We start from the raw sequence: 19,649 nt of genomic DNA on the forward strand, positions 1-19,649 counted from the left end.
ACTCCCAGAGTTTCAATGAATGAATGAGGAATAAAAAGGAAGCTAAAATACGATATTCTGACACAAAACTCATTATTCTCTCACCGAGATGAGAGGGACCAGAAGCACCAACACTGGAACGTTAGGGACTCAAGATGGGACAACAACCCCTCCGCATCGCCGGTCACGGCAGGAGGACACTGTGGAGGTGCGTCTCCCCGCACTTGTGAGCTCAGCACATAAACGCCACCGCAGGGATGACTCAGGTGGTGACTAGAGGGAGTGCAGGTGAGGCGGCCCGAAGGGAACCTGTCCCACGGAGGGCTATGCCGTGAGGCACCCGGGCCAGGAGACAGGTGGCCACAGCAGCAGAGAACATGAGGGGGACCAGCCCCGTTTGTGGGGAACAGCCCTGCTGCAGGGACCTCAGTTAGAGGAGGGCAGGAGGGCTGGTTAGGGACGGTGCTCCCAGGGATCATAACAGGAGACACGAGTGTATCACTGCTGCCACCAGACAGGGCGGCCTCTTGATCATTCCGAGCTTCTCTAGGGTATCCTAGAGTCCTCACGCTTACAAGCTGGGGCCTACTTAGTCTGTTCCTGTAGTTGACTCACATTTATTTAGCAGAACCTGAGACTCATTCAAGCCTTGGCATCTTTTCCAGCCTTAGGAGCTGTAGTGGATTGAACAGTGTCTGCCACCCCCCCCCAACCCCAAATTCATGTCTACTCAGAACCAGAGGACATGACTTTTTTTTTTTAAAGATTTTATTTATTTATTCGTGAAAGACACAGAGAGTGGGGGGGTGCAGAGACACAGGCAGAGGGAGAAGCAGGCTCCCTGCCGGGAGCCCGACACGGGACTTGATCCCGGGACCCCAGGATCACAATCTGAGCCAAAGGCAGATGCTCAACCACTGAGTCGCCCAGATGCCCAAGACATGATTTTATTTAGAAATAGTTCGTAATTAGTTCAAATGAGGTCATACCGGGTTAGGGTGATCCCTTAGTCCAAGGCTGGGCGCCAGGTCATGGAGGAGAAGGCTGTGTGAAGACAAAGGCAGAGACAGCCACAAACCAAGGAACACCTGGGGCCACCAGAAGAGGCAAGAGGAGATTCCCCCCACCCTCCCAGATAGAGCCTTTGGGGGGAGTATGGCTTTGCCAACATCTGGATCTTAGGTTTCTGGCTTCTGCAACCCTAAGAAAATAAATTCCTGTTATTTTATTTTTTTATTTTTATTTATTTATATATTTATTTTTAATTCCTGTTATTTTAAGCCACCTACTTTGTGCTATTTGTTATGGTGGCCCTAGGAAACGAACTCATGAGCTGAGGTTGTTCTTCCTGCGGGGACATGTCAAGGGGCTCTCTAGCCCCCAGCAGCCCCTTGGGATACCCTCATATGTAGAAGGGCCAGGAAAAAAACGTCTTCCAGGTTTTGAATTGAGGGAAAAGCGTGTTCTCTCCTGAGGTAGCACGGAGGGCTCAATGACAACAGCAGACAGTATCCGCAAGACCCAAAGGCTCCATCAAAAGGCCTTATTGTGTGGCGTCAGCTTTGGCAAATTTACTAAGAGTCAGGTGGTGGCCTCCAGCTTCGTTAATCTCAAGGTTGAGTTGGCTCAAGTATGATTAGCCAGATCATGCTCATCAAATTCACAAGAAATAAAAATTAGGCTGGAAATGCATTCATCTGTACGTGCGTGAGAAAAAGAGAGGCTTCTCTTGCAGCATCCAAAACGCTCAGGCTCACAACCAGGAGCCCAGAGTCAGTGCGGCTGGAAGCTGAGGAGTGGCTGCCAGCTGCATGGAGTCAAAGCAAGGAAGCCGAGAACACCCAGCAAGCAAAGAGGAGGGGACTCCGCCCCGGGGGGGGGGGGGGGGGAGGTGCAGGGGTGAAGGAGCCCAGCTTTCCTCTAAATAAGGTGTTAAATAATTAAGTGTAAACTTGCTAAATTATACTTAATGTTCTGAACTTGCCTCCCTAATCCACAAATCAGGTCACCTCAACTAATGTATTGGGCTCTTCCAAATTCACATCCGCAATGTGGTTAGCCCCCCAATAGCTAACACCGCCTGTAGGAATCTCCTCTGGCTTCTATCAAAAATTACCACCAGCTGGGTGGCCTCAAAGAACAGTGATTTATTCTCACAGCTCTGGAGGCCCAAGGTCCAAAATCAATGTGTCTGTAGAGCCGTGGTCCTCCCTGGGGGACAATCTGTTCCTTGCTTCCCCCAGCTTCTGGTCGCTCCAGGTGTTCCTTGGCTTGAATCCCCATCACACTCCTCCGTCTTTATGGTCACACTGCCACGTCCTCCTCTTCTCTGTGTCGCGTCTCTTTCTTGCCTCTCTCTTATGAGGACATCCTTGATAGTATTTTTCCAACCACTGATAATCCAGAATTAACTCCTCATTTCAAAATCCTTCACTTAACCGCATCTGTAAAGGCCCCTTTCTTTCCAAATAAGGCAACATTCACAGGCTCCAGGATTGGATGTGGGTATCTTTCGGCATTTTAGGGCCCATCGCGTCACCATCTGTGGATTCTGAAGACTGCGGCCTGTCTTGGTCTCTCCTCAGTGTCTCACACACAAATGCACTGAATAGGCAAAGTAAAGCAATCTCATCTCCAAATTCTGAGGTGCCTCGCTATCACTAAATACTGTCAACATCCATCTAAAAGATAATCCAGAACTTTTATACCAAAGGCTTCTCAAATGACAGGATTTCACGCATACGTGATTCAATGCGGGATTATTTCTGACAACGAATCCATTCCTTTAGGCCAATCTGTCAGGATAAACGTAATCCCAGCCAGCATCATCTTTGTGATATCAACGATCTTACCTATTAAGTGTCTTTCGTGATTACCTTCTGTCCTCCCTATTCACATCCTTTCTACCTTTTGAGGCCCAGCGAATGAATGACCCCCCTTCCTGGGAATCCCCCAGGATACTTCCTTTCCCTCCCGCACCTCATGATCCTGTCTTCCTCTGAGTTCTTTCTGCCCTACCCTGAGGGATCGTATCTGCCTGGCACTTGGTAAACTCTTCCTGAGTGGGATTTTCTTTCTCAAATAAGACTCAATGCATATGATATAGCTTATTGTTGGAGTTTTGTGAAAAAATTGTTGGTTGATGAATGTAAAAGGGACTACTGATTGTTAGGGTGCAGGTTAGAGTCCATAACAAAATAAGACTGTTCTATGCTGAGCCAGAAAAAAACCAAAAAACAAAACAAAAAACAAACAAACAAACAAAAACAGTTTTCTTGGAGGGCCCAAGAGAAGACATAATATTTGTTTTGGGTCAACTGACGTAAAAAATTAGGTGACTGTCTCTTGGAGGATGAGATGTTTAACCTTCAACTAGAAGGGAAATTCCTAAAAAAAAAAAAAAAAATTTAAAAAATTAAAAATAAATAAATTAATTAATTTGAAAAATAAATAAATAAAAAGAAGGGAAATTTCTCTCACATAACTGATAAGACGGGAAATAAGAGAGGTGATTTTCTAGCAAGACTGGTGGGAACCATTGTCTTTCAGTAATTCACCAAAATGACCAACACAAATAGAGGAGGAGAGGGACCCACTACTAGTTCTCTAGACCTTTTAGAGAACATGGAGTTGTTCCTTTGGCCAACCACGCAAATCTGTGAGAAAGAGGGTACTGTGGACATCAAGGAAATGGGCAGTGTTCAGAAGGGACCACATCACAAACATCACGGTGGCTAAACTGGAAGAGTCTACAGTGCTACCCGGCATGGAGCTGGCACTGTTGTAAACAAACAAGGGCAAGATTCTCGCCAAGAGAATTAATATACGTATTGAGCATATTAAGTGATTTAAGAGCGGAGATAGTTTCCCGAAGTGCGTGAAGGCAAATGATGAGAAAAAAGAAGGAAGCCAAACAGAAAGGTGCTTGAGTTCAACTGAAGTGCCAGCCTGTTTCAACCAGAGAAATACCCCTTGTGAGAACCAATGGAAAGGAGCCCGAGCAACTGGAACCCATTCTCTATGAATTCATGGAGAAGTGTAAAAACAAAACAAAACACCCCAAAAACTAAAACGATCTCAAGACTGGAAAAAAAAGAAAGAGGACCCTGGTGACTGGACTCCCATTTCAACTACAAGCCATGATCTTCATACTGTAAACACAACCCTCAACCATTTGACACAAACAGACACAACTGATCACTCGCTCATCCTTCTTCACTCTGTTCTCCCCACTTCCAGGAGACCCTACCATCTGGTTTTCCCCTTTCCTCACGGGATGCTTTTTCACTCAGTTTTCTTTGCGAGGTCCTCTTCCTCCTCCACATGACCTCTAAATGTTGATAAGCCCCAGGGCTCTTTATCAGACCTTTTATCTCACCCATCTGTCCCCTCTGCCAGGGCTTAAAATGTCATCCACACATGCTGTCTTCAAAATTTTTATCTCCAGCCCCATTCTTTCCCCTGAAACCCAGATTTGCACATCCAACTGCCTACCTGAATCTTCACTTAGACGTCTCGTGGACTGTAAAAATGAAAGCCAAAACGCAATCCTTTATTTCCACCCACCTAAAATCTACTCCTTCCCCCCACCCAAAATCTACCTAAAAAAAATGGCTTCTATATTCTATATATTCTATATATATATTCTATATATATTAAATATAATAATAATTCTATTATTCTATTATTCTATTATAATTCTATTATAATTATATAGAATTATATAGAATTATATATATTATATTTAATATAGAATAACTTTTTAAATAATAAATATATATTTAATTCTATATAATTCTATATTATATTATATATTATGTTATAATTATATTATATTATAATTCTATTAGAATAATAATTCTATTATTCTATTATCCTATTATAATTCTATTATAATTATATAGAATTATATATATAATATATTTAATATAGAATAACTTTTTTTTAAAATTTTTTATTTATTTATGATAGTCACACACACAGAGAGAGAGAGAGAGAGGCAGAGACACAGGCAGAGGGAGAAGCAGGCTCCATGCCAGGAGCCCGACGCGGGACTCCATCCCGGGTCTCCAGGATCGCGCCCTGGGCCAAAGGCAGGCGCCAAACCGCTGCGCCACCCAGGGATCCCTAGAATAACTTTTTTAATAATAAATTTATTTTTTATTGGTGTTCAATTTGCCAACATACAGAATAACACCCAGTGCTCATCCTGTCAAGTGCCCCCCTGAGTGCCCGTCCCCCAGTCCCCTCGTTCCCCCCCCCCACCTCCCGTCCCACCCCTTGTTCGTTTCCCAGAGTTAGGAGTCTTCCGTGTTCTGTCTCCCTTTCTGATATTTCCTACCCATTTCTTCTCCCTTCCCCTCTATTCCCTTTCACTATTATTTATATTCCCCAAATGAACGAGACCATATAACTTCTATATTAAACTGCAGATACCCTAAAATATAAAATATATAATATGGTATAAAGAGGAAATATGTGACACCAATAACATAAATTGTGTGTGGGTGGAGATGTAACAAGTGGAATTTTTGTGTTTAGTGGGTACAAAGTTTTAGTTTTGTGAGATGACAAGACTTTTGGAGATGGGCAAAACTGATGGTAGCATAACTGCGAATGAATTTGAGGTCACTTAGCTATGTACTTAAAGACAGTTAAAATGGTAAATTTTGTTATATGTATGTAACCATAATTAAAATTATAAAAAATCATGCAGGGCAGCCTGGGTGGCTCAGCGGTTTAGCGCCACCTTCAGCCCAGGGCGTGATCCTGGGGTCCTGGGATCGAGTCCTGCATCGGGCTCCCTGCATGGAGCCTGCTTCTCCCTCTGCCTGTGCTTCTGCCTCTCTCTCTGTGTCTCCTCTCTGTGTTTCTCATGAATAAATAAATAAAATCTTTAAAAAAAAAATCATGCATATGTCTCAAAGGATAGGCAAAAAGGTAAATGATAACTACAGTAGGATTTTTTATTTTTTTATTATTTATTATTTTTTATTTTATTTTTTATTTTTTTTGTAGGATTTTTTCGATGATTTTTTTCCTTATTGCTAAAGCTGTTTGCAATTTACGTATTACTTATGTGTGATTTTTATGTACTTCTATAATAGAAATACATACAAAGCTGTAAAACTTACACCTAAAACTTACATAACTTACACAAATGCAGGAATAGACTCATATAGAGAATAAACTGGTGGTTGCCAGAGGGGTGTGTGTGTGGGGGTGGGCAAAATAGATGAAGTGGGGAAAAAGCATTATACCTAGTATAGTATTTAACTACATAAAAAATCTGTAAATAAATCACATGTGTCACTAGCTATGGACCCCAAACTCCCCACTTAGTGTCATCAATTTTAGTGGACTCATTTCCAAAGGAATTGGACAGGAGGCCTTTAATCTAAATATAGGCGTGCTCAGATTTGCACATGCAGACTGTGGAGGCTACCTGCCACAGGCTGATCGTGCTACAGATGAACAAGCTGTTGCAAAAACTCTGAACGTCCCTACACGGTGTCATTTAATAATGTGGTGTCTTTTGACAGAGACCAAGCCACAGAGCTGCCTACGGTGTATAATTAAGGGTTTCAGATGCCAAATGCCATTCATCTACGCTTGACTCTTCCAGCAACTATAACCGAAGAATAATTTGTAAAGTGAGATCACTGTGTGAATTATTTCTGTCCCGCTGTTTTAAGGCACTGCATAGTTCAGAGTAATTATTCCGGGATCCCTAAACCGCAAGTAGCCTAATCCCATCATTTGACAGGAAAAGATGGCAGGACTCAGAAGAGCGAAATGACTTGTCCAGTTACACTTCTAGTACATGCTATAGAGTATGGGCTGGGCGCCAGAAATTCTTATGCCTTAATATGATGGTTTTTTTTTTTTTTTAGATTTTATTTATTTATTCATGAGAGTGACACAGGCAGAGAAAGAAGCAGGTTCCATGCAGGGAGCCCGACGCGGGACTCAATCCCGGGACTCCAGGATCACACCCTGGGCCGAAGGCGGAGCTAAACCGCTGCACCACCCGGGCTGCCCTAATCTGATGCTTCTTACAAAAATTAGAATGTTACCTTTGGAAAAGGAAAGCAACAACAGTTTCAATGTGGTTACAACTAGAAAGGACTTTATTTTTTTTAAATTTTTGTCTGTAGACTTCATAGCCTTCTGGTTATTTTTTTCCTCATTTCAGGAATTAAGACTAATTTTCTGGTGCTAAAACACAATTTTCAAAGGCAGATAGATTCCTGATAATGGGGCAAAATCTGAGTTGAGTGTGATACTTAACACTTGTAAAATATTCTGTTTAGAAACTCTTTTCTTAAGAAATGTTGGGAAATATCAGGAAGGGAGACAGAACATAAAGACTCCTAACTCGGGGAAACGAACTAAGGGTGGTGGAAGGGGAGGAGGGCGGGTGTTGGAGGGGAATGGGTGACGGGCACTGAGGTGGACACTTGACGGGATGAGCACTGGGTGTTTTTCTGTATGTTGGTAAATTGAACACCAATAAAAATTAATTAAAAAAAAAAAAAAAAGAAAGAAACTCTTTTCTTGTACCATCTGACCAATCCTCACAACATCCCTGAGATAAACAGGGCAGGTATAAGGACCCTGATGCCTACAGACGAGGTGAGCCATAGGTTTTACAGATAATGAACAGGAGCCTATATGACCTGAGGTGGACTAGGAGTCAGGAAAGCTAGGTTCTGTGTTCTAATTCTACCACTAACCAGTAATTTGACTTTGGGCAAGTCATTTGCCTCCCTGGGTCCCGTTTCCTCATCTGTGTAATGAGGGTGCAGCATGTAGTGGCCGGGTCTGCAAAGACAAACACATATACTGAATGGCTTAAACAACAAAAAATGTATTTTCTCACAGTTCTGGAGGCTAGAAACCAAAGGTGAGGGTACCAGCATGGTCAGATTCTGGTGAGAACCCTCCTCCTGGCTTGGAGATGGCCACCTCCTCACGGTGTCCTCAAAGGGTAAAGAGAATGAAAGAGAAATCTTTCCTTGTCTTCTTATTCCTCTTTTTTTTTTTTCTTTTAAGGTTTATTATCTTTTAGTAATCTCTATACCCAACATGGGGCTTGAACTCACGACCCTGAAATCAAAAGTTGCATGCTCTTCTCACTGAGCCGGCCAGGCGCACCTCTTTTCCTCTTCTTCAAAGGCTACTATGGGGTTAGGATCTCTTCCTCAATGACCTCATTTAACCTTTTTTTAAAAAGCATTATTTTAAAATATTTTATTTATTCATGAGAGATACAGAGAGAAAGGCAGAGACACAGGCAGAGGGAGAAGCTGTCTCCATGCAAAGAGCCCGATGCGGGACTTGATTTCGGGACCGCGGGCTCACACCCCGGGCCGAAGGCAGGCGCTAAACCGCTGAGCCACCTGGGCTGCCCTGACCTCATTTAACCTTAAGTACCTTCTGAAGACTTCATCCCCAGTCGTGTTGGGGGTTAGGGCTTCAACAGAGGCACTTTAGCAGGGGACACGATTCAGTCCATCCTGGTGTCTGGGGTTCCGTAACACACACAAGTCTGGCACAGATGTTCACAGATGTGTGTGGCATGAGTACTTCTGCCCTGCCTCCCAGGTTCAAGAAACTGCACAAGGCCTATTTCTAGACTATTGGTGAGTGATCATCCTGAAGGCCTTCCACGCAGGCTTTTTTCCCTTTTCGAAGGCAAATTACAAGCCTGGCTACAGCAGGTCTCTCCCAAGGCTGGCGCCTTAATGCACTTTCAGAAAGTAGGATGTTTAACTGTTACGCCTGGCCTTTGGGTGTGACATGCATTTCGTGCTACTGCACTGGGTGGCTCAGCGGTTTCGCGCCTGCCTTTGGCCCAGGGCGCGATCCTGGAGTCCCGGGATTGAGTCCCACGTCGGGCTCCTGGCATGGAGCCTGCTTCTCCCTCTGCCTGTCTCTGTCTCTCTGTCTATGTCTATCATAAATAAATAAAAGTAAATCTTTAAAAAAAAAAGAAAGAAAGAACCTGGTGGTGAATGTCAACTGGAGGTGGGTTTTATTTTTATTTATTTAAAAAGATTTTATTTATTTGAAAGGGAGAGAATGAGCAGTGGGAGGGGCTGAGGGGGAGAGGAGAGGATAAGAGAGAGAGAGAGAGAAAGAGAGAGAGAGAGAGGAGCAGACCATCTACTGAGCAGGGAGCCCGATGCAGGGCTCCATCCCGGGACTCAGAATCACAACCCCAGCTAAACGCAGATGCTTAACCGACTGAGCCACCCAGGTGCCCCTAGGGGTGGGTTTTATTTACTCTATTTATTTATGTATAAAGATTTCATCTATTTATTCATGAGAGACACAGAGAGAGAGGCAGAGACACAGGCAGATGGTGAAGCAGGCTCCCTGCAGGGAGCCTGATGCCGATGCCGGGACTCAATCCCGGACCCCGGGGTCACACCCTGGATCACACCCTGAGCCAGAAGGCAGACACATAACCCACTGAGCCTTCCAGGCGCTCCTGGAGGCGGGCATTAAATCAGAAATCTACAGCTGAATTTTCTAACAACCACGAAGCTTACCGAGCAAGCGTGGCCCTCCACCAAAGCACGCGGTACCCTGTCATTCCGCGTCACCCGAGCACCGGAAAATGCTTCTCAGCGTAGCTTTGAGGTCAGAAGCAGCCTCTGGTGGAGAGCCAGCTTACCTGGGTCCGACCTAATTCCCTCCGAAGGTAACCAACTGGAAGTTCCCGAGTCATTATTTTTTGGCTTAATACACTTATTGTTCAGAGTATAAATGTATTTTGGGCACTTAAATACAATTCCAACTAGAATATTCCAGGCTGATTGGAGCATTGCATCGGAGTTGTTATATTCAGACCCGATATCCTTAGGAGTATGATGGTCTGAATTTCTGCAATCACTTTATTGGTTTCCTTCTCCTTATTCATGACGTGATCCGTACCTGCCTATATGGAGGCCCCCCCCCCCCCATTTTAAGGGCTCACCCTATGATCTTTTGATCTCCCGGTGGTGCAAAGGCGGGAGGCATTCCGTGGAATCACACTGAATCTGAATCTGGATCTTCTCCCAGGCTGGCGATCTGCAGGCTATTTCCTGCTGCTGGGCAGCCGCAGCGAGTGGCAGCTCCGGGTCAGCACGAGACCGCCAGGATCAACAGCGGGTACGTTTACAACCGCCCTGTACCAGACGGCAGCCACTCTTCCCGCTTTCAGGAAGGTAGTCAGTAAATTACATGAGCTAGTCAACGCTTTATTGTAGAACAGGCTCTGCATTAGATGATCTTACCCAACCGGAGGCTAACGGAAGTGCCTGGAGCACGTTGGGGTGGGCTCCACGAAGCGACGTGTCCACAGCACGCAAGCTGCATTACGTGCATTTTCCACTTATAACGGGGTTTTGTACCATGGATACGTAGATACTAACTTTACTCTGTTAGTAACTTCAAGCCCAAATGTATCTTTTGTATCTATTATACTTTTCATCTTTTTTTTAAATCCAAACTGTCCAAATCTGATATTCTGTGAATTGGGAACATAATGAGCTTTCTGGATTGATCCTATAGAGCAGTGGTTCTCAAAAGGGGAGAATTTCCTACACTTGGGGACACTTGGCAATGTCTGGAGACATTTTTGACTGGGGTGGGGGGGTTAGTGCAACTGGACTAGTGCTCATTTTCCTTGGGAAGGGATGTTATGAGGACAGAAAAAAGGCCCCAAACACTTTATTAAATCCTAACAGTCTCACAAGTCGGGAGAATTTCAAACTCCTTCCAAAAAGAATTAATTACTCCCTGTGCTTCCATTATTTTAGTAATTTCCACATATCCCTCCTCGTTCCAAAAGGGTCTGTGGTGTTGACCCAATTTTCCCATATAAGGCTTACAAGGGGTTTAGGACTGAACAATACACGTTTATTTCAGTTTAGGAGGAAAAACGATTTTGGAAGGACCAAGAAAAACGATCATGTTTTGGCAGTTAGAGGACGGGAGTTACATTCCCCGTGTGTGTAGTGCTAAATGCTGAGAAGGATATTTTTATAAAGGATAAATCGCAGATGGTGTCCCGAAGTAGTTTACGATTCGCTTGACAGAGACAGGCTCAGCGCCGAGGGAAGAGGCCTCCCTTCCCGGGGCCTGTCCTCCCACGGCCTCGGGGTGGGTGCAGCTCTCAGGCGCCCCTCCTGGGGGGGCAGGAAGGGGAACTGTGGCCCTCAGGTGGGGACCACGGGGCAAGGCCTGGAAGGGGGCGCCCGGCAGGCCGGGCTGGGGCCGTGAGTAAGCTAGTTCAGAGCTCGCGGGAAGGGGGGACTGATGCCCCGGGCAGGGCCCTGGAAGGGGCCAAGCTGCGTCTACCACCAGCCTGCCCTCTCCTGGCGCATCCCTGTTCCTCTTCCTGTCACAGACAAGAACTCTGAGAGTGGGTGCGTGTGTGTGTGTGTGTGTGTGTGTGTGTGTGTGTGTGAATGAGTCGCCCAGATCACAATGTTCGCAAGGCCGGAGCGGCCGCCTGGTCACCACGCACCCCTCCAGGCTGCCTCTCCCCTTGGGGCCGAGAATAACGGAATAACCGGCCAGACCATTGCGGGGAAGGGGGGCTGCACAGGGCGGGTCAGGGGGGTCAGGGGGTCGAAGTCAGTGGGGCCAGGGCTGCTGAGCCATCCGGGCTGAGACCTGAGACAGGCGGTGGGTCTGTGACTCGGCAGTCGCGGTGACCTTCGGGTGCCCTCGGCAGCTCCTGCGGGACGGTGGCAAGAGGGACAGCAGGGGGACAGCAGGGGGGCCCAGGCCAGAGGATGGGGCAGAGGACGGGGCAGAGGGGACAGACATGTTCAACCTTTTCTTTGGACACTGGGACACTGTCCCCCGGCAGTGGAGCACTTGCCCTATTTGAGGGACCATGACCCCCCCCAAAGGACAAGCTAACGCAGCTCAGAAGCGCTGTCCAAGAAGCAGTGGGCATCGCACAACCCGTCGCATGGAACTGAGGTGCAACACAGGATTTGGCTGGGGCAGGGACCTCCAAGGGGACCGTCTGCTTGGCCTCGTTCACTCACTGCTGGGCCTGACGGCAGCAGGTGACTGAGGCAGGGGACCGAGGCAATGACCGCCCAGGAGCTCATCTCAGACCCGCTCGGAGCTGCGGGCAGCAGGAAGCAAAGCGCCTGCCCGGCTCTGGAAGGGAGGCCAGGGAACAGCCCCCGCGGTCCACAGTCCGCACTTGCACACCTGGGCTGCGGGGGCGGAGCACAACTGACACCGTCTCAAGGAGCTGTGGGGACTTCCCGGCCCCTGTCCCAGCTGCACGGTGGGTTTTATGACAAATCAAAGGCTGTCTTTTTCTCAAAGGGTAATTCCCTTCCTAGGGCAGCATTAAAGCCTGGAGAGGAAGGGGGAGGAGGAGGGGGAGGAGGGAAGAGAAGGGAGGAGGAGGGAGGAGGGGGAGGATGAGGGAGGAGGAGGAGGGGGAGGGGGAGCAAGGAGAGGAGGAGACAGAGGGAGGAGGAGGAAGGAGGAGGAGGAGGAAGGAGGAGGGGGAGGAGGGACAGGTGGAGGAGGAGGCGGTCCCATGGCTGAGGAGCAGTTTGGCCGACTTTATCCCATAACCATGACCTCCCTCCAACATCCCTGTGTCAATTCTAAAGTGTTCTAAGGCTTAATTATTCCCCCAAACACCCATGATGTTGCTCAGATCCGAGAACTACCGCAGACCATAGATGTAGGAAAGGAAATCAGGAGACTGAGACACCTCGGGGCCCAAAGAATCCCCCCCGGGGGGCTCAGCAGGTGAGCACCTGCCTTTGGCCCAGGGTGTGATCCCATGATCCAGGGTCCCAGAATCAAGTCCCACGTCGGGCTCCCTGCATGGAGCCTGCTCCTCCCTCTGCCTGGGTCTCTGTGTCTCTGTCTCTCATGAATAAATAAAATCTTAAAAAAAAAAAAGAAAAGAATCTCAGGCTGGGATACTGCTGGTACATGCTTCCTGCCAAAACTCAGACGTGCGAGCTAAGTGCTTTGGCAATGAACTCTCACACTCTGGCTTAAGCAGGGAAGATACCAACAGGTATTTAATCTTTAAAAAATGCAACAGTTTAATGCTGGTGGGGCAGTGATTAACCTGCCTGCGTGAGTGTCCACAGATTTTTTTTCCTTTGTGTAACTCAGGCCACTAGGAAAGTTGGTGGCATCTGGTCTCCGTCTTTGGAAGTCTTCAAAAAACATGACGTATGGGCTGCCCGGGGGGCTCAGCAGTTGAGCATCTGCCTTGGGCCCAGGGTGTGACCCTGGAGACCCAGGATTGAGTCCCATGTCGGGCTCCCTGCATGGAGCCTGCTTCTCCCTCTGCCTGAGTCTCTGCCTCTCTCTCTGGGTCTCTCATGAAGAAATAAATAAAATCTTTAAAAAAAAAAAAAAAAACATGCCGTATGCCAAATAGAGGGGAACCCGAGCGGCTCCTCTGCATCCGGGCCATCTCCCCACGTACTTTGCACGGCCTTGTCACCCGTCTCAGCCCTCAGCTGACTTTCCATCTTCCCTTGTCTACCTGGGAGGTTTCTCTCGCCCTGACATCCTCTTGAGACCTCTCCTGGTTCTCCTCTGCTGTTCCTTCAAACACACACATAGAGCCTTCGCATTTAGGAGATGGCCAAGGCTGAGGACTAACAAGGACAGGGCCATGTCCACTGGCCAGTTTCTTCCCACAACACCGGGGTTGGGGAGTGAGAGAGACAGATAAAGCCTGGCGCTGGAGCACTCCCTCCCTCGGGAGGTGGACAATAAACAAAACCGCCAACTTACAGGGAAAACTAGGACGGGCTATGGAGGAAAACAAGGCCGGAGGAGGCCAGGAGTGCTTATGGGAGAGAACTTTTATTTTTTTTAATTTTTAAAGATTTTATTTATTCATTCCTAGAGAGAGAGAGAGAGAGAGAGGGGCAGAGACCCAGGCAGAGGGAGAAGCTGGCTCCGTGCAGGGAGCCTGACGTGGGACTCGATCCCGGGTCTCCAGGGTCACGTCCCGGGCTGCAGGCGGCCCTAAACCGCTGCACCACCCGGGCTGCCCAGAACTTCATTTTAAAGGCATAGTCGTACTTTGGGCAAAGCCAAAAAGAAGTGAGAGCACAAACCCAGCAGATGTCATCGGGGAAGGGCATTCCCAGAGAGCACCACCAGGGCCGGGGCTCCGAGGCCACGAGCCAGCCGGTGCGGACGGGCAGAGGCCGAGTGCCTTCCTGGACCCCGAGCCACACTCACCTGGGCCTGGGCCTCAGCCTGGCTCCATAAACCTCCGGGGCCTCAGACTCGTCTCTCATTTATACACAGTTAGCCACCAAGGGTAACTGCAAAGGGGTAAAAGAGATACAGAAAGGAAAAGTATCCATCACAGGCCCTGGATCATGCCCAGCTTCCTCCCCAGCACGCAGGGGCCCCTTGCCTCTCCCTCGGTGAAGGGGCTCCTTTCCTCTAACTCCCGTTGAGGCCGAATAAAATGCGTCCAGAAGTATTGCCGTTCAAGGGCCTCTGTGAGTGAGACATTACCCGGTGGAAGAAAAAAAAAAAAAGCCCCTGCAAGTGATATGCATCTATGTATAGTATTGTTGGCAAACAGTAACATTTCATTATCCATGTTACAAAATCCAGAATTCACAGCAAACTATTAATGTTGACTATCGATCACCAAGGGGAAAGACTACTAAAGACTCTAGCCATTGAGCTTCTACCTTCCACATGCACGTAGCGCGTCAGCACCTCACGATGAGCACGTGCTGCTCTCATGAGCAGAAATCGCAGCACAGGCTAGTGCTGGCGCAGGAGAAGTGATTTCCTGGCCTCTCCGACATCAGTATCCAGGAGCCACTATTCCACCTTGCTCACCAAGGGAGGCCTGCAGGGGGGGCCCCGACCTTAGGAACCCTTACTCCTTCTCAGAGAGGAAAGTGGGTGCACATAAGGCCAAAGGGAACTACAGGGTTCACAGATAAAGGTCCTACAGGGGGGCCACGTAAGGCCAAAGGGAGCTACAAGGTCCTACAGGGGGGCGCCTGGCTGGCAAGTGAATTATGTGCACCCTTTTGGGAAGGGGATGCATTAACTCGTGGATTGTGAGTCACTTTCTTAGCAAAATTAAAACTCTTGCAAAGGCTGCCACCAGGGAGAGAAAAAGAGACGGTGAAAATAAAGTATCTTAAAGTAAGCTGACTGTGAACTTCTTTTATGATTCAAGATTGTTGACACTGAAAAAAAATATTTGAAAGAACAGTAAAAATACTATAACAACAAAAAAAAACCCCACACATTTCACAACTAAGTAGCTCAACAAGGTCAAAGAAAGACAAGCCAGTTCCCAGTGTTTTAGTCAATGATGCATTAAAATATGCATTACAATCAGTCACTGCAACGCATGCTACCTTGAGCTTGGAAAAATTTTAGTTGCTCTTCTCACCTCCAAAAAAACCCCAAAACACACTTGGTGAGAGGAAAAAATAATGCGTAAGCATCTGTAGCTGATCATACGGCTTTTCCCAGTTCAGATATATGATTCGAGAAAAAAAAAATGTAGTCCAGAAACATTTTTACATTCCTCAGATGACCACTGCACCCAAAAGGATGCTCAGCTCTGCATTAAATAAAATCCTGCTTGAATGGTAGAGAGCAGACTTCTTCTACTTCTTGGATGCTTTTTAATTATGAGATTTCTGACTGAAGAAAACAGTGATGCTCTACATCAGAAAACCCATTTCCTCTCCAGAAATCAAGCAACACTGCTCTTTGCTTTTTTGCTGCTTCTCCAGTAACATCAGGACTCCTCTTGAGTTTATCTGATCATAAACTGGAAATCCTCAGGGCGGAAATACTCCAACTCAGCATTTCCATAAGTACTAGGGAATGTGCTCTTCTAAAACCCAGGGCTTTCCATGAGGCAAAATTGCTATGCAAATTGCTTTACTGTCAACACAGTATAATGAAAAAAGTAAGATCATGTTCTACAACCAGTCATATTGCCTGAGGAGGAAAAACAGAGCTTATGGAATTTGTAAGAGAGTCTTGTATTTCCTAGTTATCAGCCCTAAATTTATAATTAAGAGCTGTACCTTCCACGGGATATAATTTTCAAATAACCCCTCATACTTACCTCTATCTTTCTCACCACCATCTTAAATACGTGACTTGAATGTAAAAGTGCGTAGCCCCACCGAGTGGGTTTTCCATGGATGCAACTATAGAAATGTCTAAGTCTATGAGAACTACTAGGAATGTGTAGCGAAAGTCCATTACTTGCATTATAATTCAGTTGCAAAAAAAAAAAAGTCAGTATGTATCCATAGCTGAATGCACAGATTCTAAGATTATTCAAGTGAATACGTGCCGCCACTGTAGAGAGACTGGTGCACAACCGGTGTGGATTCCTTCACCCCCTTAAGGAATTCATGTGCTGGTGTGATAGACAATGTTGTTCTCATGACTGGCACTGAGACCACAAGTGAGTGTGCAGGGTGGCAGGAAGACTGGAGTGGGATGCGATAATGAAAAGCATGAGTGATTCATTCTATTTGATGCGCATACGTTTTATAGATTTAAATCTGAAGGAAAACAACTTTTTTGAACTTAAATGCTTGCTTGAGAGCGCTAAGTGGAAGCACATCTAGGATACCATTTCTTGCAGGCTCAGTGCCACCTCAAAAAATTCCACACAGACCCATCCTGAAACAACGATTTCTCCTACTGGAAAGCCACTAAGGTTGATATGGAATCTGTGAAAGGGGAATCAGGTCCAAGTAGGTTCGCTCATGCACAAGCCTGACCTTAACTAAAGCACAGAGGCAGCGACAGCACCAAGGTTAAAGGTTCCTCCCCGTGCCCATTGACCCCCCGCAATCAGACGCACGTGAGTTTGCATCTTTATCCTCGCCACGTCCTGACTGTGTGACCTTGGGCACGTTAGCTAAGCTTTCTTCATCTTCCATATAGAGAGAACGGGTTCCTTGTGAGGATTAAGTGATAGCATGCACAAGCACCCCTTAGCTCGATACCTGGCACATATGCACACTTAAGAACATGTCCTCATGATTAGATGGGGCACACTGACTGCATTTTACAAGCACTGAGTTCTGCGGCCATAGCCCAATGGCTGGTGATACTCATTTTCTTTCTTTCTTTTAAACAGACCTGCTTTTTTTTTTTTTTTTTAAAGACTTAGTTACTTATTCATGAGAGACACAGAGAGAGGCAGAGACACAGGCAGAGGGAGAAGCAGGCTCCCTGCAGGGAGCCGGATGCAGGACTTGATCCTGGACCCTGGGGTCATGCCCTGGGCTGAAGGCAGGTGCCCCACCGCTGAGCCACCCAGGCGTCCTGTGATGCTCACTTTCATTTTATGCTTCTAGTTTTTACTATTCCTTTTACCACAGTATGCGGGGAGAGGTAGAGAAAGGTCATCAGTTCTACGTATACCATTTTTTGGACCTGCTGCTCCAAGCAAGGGGGAGCTCGGAAATCGGTAACGTGGACACTGAAGCGAAATTCAGTCATCAAGACATGTTGTAAGTGCGGGGAATAGAAACAATTCATGTAATTTATAACATACGGAGCATCAAATCATGGGTTTTATTTTAAAAGAGCAAAAGCCAAGCAATATTCAAGAAGGCGGGAAAAACCAGTGTGGGCCTGTCGCTGGTGTTAGTGACCGAAGCAGGGATCGGTGGGTCTGACTTCCAACAGGTGGCAAGATCCAGTCATCCTCGGATGCAAAGTCCTGATGAGTTTGGTATGGGAGCCCGAGGGGGCCCCAGGGGTCCTGAGCACCCGGTTCAAGGCCTCGCTGCTGCCATCAGCGGACAGCCTGCTGCCTCTCAGCCTCTTTGGCAAGTTGGCAGACACCCGCTTGCCCTCGGCTGTGCCTGCCTGCGACGGGACCGGCCTGCCTGCGAGGCTACCCCCTGTGTCCCGACCCTGCCGGGGATGCTGCCCCCCGCGCCCCGACCCTGCCGGGGGTGCTGCCCCCCGCGCCCCGACCCTGCCGGGGGTGCTGCCCCCCGCGCCCCGACCCTGCCGGGGGTGCTGTTCTCCGCGCCCCGACCCTGCCGGGGGTGCTGCCCTCCGCGCCCCGACCCTGCCGGGGGTGCTGCCCTCCGCGCCCCGACCCTGCCGGGGGTGCTGCCCTCCGCGCCCCGACCCTGCCGGGGATGCTGCCCTCCGCGCCCCGACCCTGCCGGGGGTGCTGTTCTCCGCGCCCCGACCCTGCCGGGGGTGCTGTTCTCCGTGCCCCGACCCTGCCGGGGGTGCTGTTCTCCGTGCCCCGACCCTGCCGGGGGTGCTGTTCTCCGTGCCCCGACCCTGCCGGGGATGCTGCCCTCCGCGCCCCGACCCTGCCGGGGGTGCTGTTCTCCGTGCCCCGACCCTGCCGGGGGTGCTGTTCTCCGTGCCCCGACCCTGCCGGGGGTGCTGCCCCCCGCGCCCCGACCCTGCCGGGGATGCTGCCCCCGCGCCCCGACCCTACCAGTGATGCTGCCCCCGCGCCCCGACGGAGCCCCTCGCAGGCGGCCGCGGCGGAGCACAGGCGCCGGGCAGACTCTGCGCCCCCACAGCAGCCCCCGACCCGGACCCGCAGGGCCCCCCTCAGCGGCCCCCGCAGCGCAGCCCGCGCGGTTCCCGGCTGCAGGGCGGACGCGGGCGAAGCGCGGGAGGGAAGAGCGTCCGCGGCGGCCGAGCCCAGCAGCCCCAGCCCGGAGGAGCCGAGGGCCCCGCACGCCCGCCGCCCCCGCGAGCCGGGATGAAGGTCAGCGCCGGGTCCCCCCGCCCCCCGCCCCGGCCGGGCCCCACCGCGGCTCCGGGACGCGGGCTCCGGGGAGGAGGCCCCGCCACGCGCCGACATACCTGCTGCCTGGGCCGGGATCCGCTCGGCTCTGCGGCGGCGCGGCTCGCGCTCCCGGGCTCCCGGGCTCCCGGGCTCCGGCTCCGGGCCGCGGCCTCGGCCTCGGCTCCTCCGCCCCCCGCGCTCGGGGCGCGCGCGGCCTCGTCCTCCGGCTCCCGGGCCCGCGCCTGCGCCCTCGCTCCGCCGCCCGCGCCCCGCTACTCCGCGCGCACGCGCCCCGGCGGCCGTCCCGGAGCCCGCGGGGGGGGGAGGGGGAGGGGGAGGGGGAGGGGGCGGGCGCGCCCCGTGCACCCGGCACAGCTCCCGCAGGTGTTGGCTCCGTCCCGCTGTGCCCCGGGGCGGGCGGGCGGCGGGTTGAGGCCGTGCGGGCGTAGACGCCGCCGTGCGGCCCGGGGCGGGGCCTCTGACCCCCGGTGCCCGCTGTCGGGGCCCGCCTGCCGGGCCTCGGCCGTGACCCCGGACCACCGCGCTCCTTAGCCCTCCGCGGCCGTCCTCCACGAAAGCTTTTTAGACGCGCTGCTCGCCCTCGTCCGCGACATTCCGACACGGCTGTGAAGGGGCCGGGGTGCGCACCGCAGGCGTGGGTGGGCCGTGTCCGGGGGCGGGGGGCTGTGCCCTCCACGGGAGGGCCGCGGGGCTGGGGGCGTGGCCGGGCCTGGGGGCGTGGCCGGCGTGGTCAGGGCGTGGCCGGGGCGTGGCCGGGGCGTGGCGGGGCGTGGCGGCGGGACCGGCGCGCAGCAGGTGTCCCGCGCCCCCGACGACAGTCCTTGTCCGTGCCGGTGTCTATCCTCTGACGTCTGCG

At 50.1% G+C, this 19,649-nt stretch overlaps 1 protein-coding gene across 2 annotated transcripts in view; it reads right to left on the bottom strand.

Annotated features, from left to right (window-relative positions):
* The window catches only part of TMEM266 (transmembrane protein 266), a 95,224-nt gene extending 75,778 nt beyond the window's left edge, over positions 1–19,446 (bottom strand). For both annotated transcript variants that reach the window (XM_072739216.1, XM_072739217.1), the window contains exon 1: positions 18,850–19,446. The gene's annotated coding sequence lies outside the window, so the exon portion shown is untranslated. The remainder of the gene's footprint in view (positions 1–18,849) is intronic.
* Between the last annotated feature and the right edge of the window lie 203 nt (positions 19,447–19,649).

Source organism: Vulpes vulpes, chromosome 15 (assembly GCF_048418805.1).
Source record: "Vulpes vulpes isolate BD-2025 chromosome 15, VulVul3, whole genome shotgun sequence".
In the NCBI taxonomy this organism is placed as follows: domain Eukaryota; kingdom Metazoa; phylum Chordata; class Mammalia; order Carnivora; family Canidae; genus Vulpes; species Vulpes vulpes.